The 1,749-nt window shown below is 34.6% G+C and overlaps 1 protein-coding gene across 1 annotated transcript in view; it reads left to right on the plus strand.

The window, feature by feature from the left end:
* Positions 1–1,749, plus strand: part of si:dkey-247m21.3 (5-hydroxytryptamine receptor 4) — a 35,239-nt gene that overhangs the window by 29,716 nt on the left and 3,774 nt on the right. The window lies entirely within an intron of this gene.

A 1,749-nucleotide genomic window follows, 5' to 3' on the forward strand; every position in this document is an offset into this window, starting at 1 on the left:
CTGCCCCCTATATGTCAGGAGGACAAATAACACCTTTTCTGTTCAAATTGCCAACCCGCCACAGTGGCATGTGTGTTGATCAAATTCACCCGCCACTTCAAATATTTACCCGCATTTGGCCGGTGGCGGGTGCTAATTTCCACCCCTGGTTATGTTATATTTGCTTGATATAAAGATGCCTGAGATCACATTACAAAAATGACCTAAAGATTGTGAAAAATATTTTGTTCTATTTTCTAATTATGAGATGTTCATTCATAACATGTAGTTGGTGTGAGAGTGCCATGGGTGAAATTTTACATCCGACTGAAAGGGGAAATGAGAATGATTAAACACATGCAAATGAAAGACAATGAAAGATCCTCTTATGTAGACTCAGGTATAGTCAAACACACACAAAGTCAAAAAGCTGCCTCTCATTATCAGTTAGCCCATATCTGAGCAGGAAGTGAGTTGGTTTAACTTCAGTGGAATGGGAAAGGATCAAGCCTAAACCTCAGGCAGATAAAATCATTCTTGGTCTTCTCTAAGAAAACCAGTTCTGTTTGGAGAAAGAAGTGGATTTTCCACGCTTTCTTAAAGTCGTCTTTTGGTATGTGATGTGACAGCAGGCTGCACAAACACCCTGGGATAGCAGTGTACAGAAGCGGATCAGAGTGAAATGGAGAACTTCAGCATCACATCAGACATCTGAACACCCTATCATAACCAAAACCGTATAATCCCCTCCTAGTGAACTGTGTAGACAGATAAAGTAGGACAATAATAATTTTAATAACAATAATCTGTTTTTTTGCTCTTATTCTGGGAGTTAATGTGTTCTGATAATCAAAAATGGGCATATTGTTGCAAGCTATAAAATTTCTTACTTCAATTTCTAAAAGAACAACTTAACTTAGTGTAGAAATTAACAAGCCATTGTAAAATACATACCAGTATGAAACAAAAGAAAATTATAGTATAGTATTTAAATATGGCTGATAAAAGTGAAATTTGTTAAATGATGGACCCATTTTATTCTGAGATCACAACCCAAGATTAACAGTAGGACTAGATGTAATGTGACATGGCTGAGTAAAACTGTAAGATTTAAATGTGTGGCAAAGTGTCTGCATTATACACAACTGAAATTTCTACATATTGAAACATAAGCAAATGAAACTAGTGATGCATATGGAAGTTTAGTCTACGTAAAATATGTAAAATATCACAAAGCGTTTGAATATCACAGCACAGAGGCTGCACTTCTGCTTCCTTTCCCCTTGTTTGGGTGCTAGGTTGGTTTATTGAATGTTTCTGTACATCCAGCCAGTCATCAATCTGTTCTGATTAAAGGAGCAGTGTGCAGAATATAGTGACATCTGGTGGTGAAGTTGCAGATTACAATCATCAGATTACATTATTAACACTATTTTGCAGAAAATGCAGTTTCTTTAGTTTTTACTGATATCTTTACAAATTAAATCACTTTCATACATATGAAATTACTTTATGAAGGATTCCTGCCATTAGAAATGTAAATTTCACTCAACATTTCAGGCTTCCAGTTACGTATTTTTCACTGAAACTTGTGTTTCATGCATTTTTATTATCTTTTATTATCTTTATTTCAGCATGCATTTCTTTAATTTCTATTCTTTGGCAAATTGTTATGAGAAGTTCTGTTTTTAATTACTGCAACAAAACTGTTTAAATTAAATTGCTTGGATATTTAAGCAGAAAAAAATTACAGTTTTTGAAAATGGAGAA

Source organism: Kryptolebias marmoratus, linkage group LG14 (genome assembly GCF_001649575.2).
Source record: "Kryptolebias marmoratus isolate JLee-2015 linkage group LG14, ASM164957v2, whole genome shotgun sequence".
NCBI classification, from domain to species: Eukaryota; Metazoa; Chordata; class Actinopteri; order Cyprinodontiformes; family Rivulidae; genus Kryptolebias; species Kryptolebias marmoratus.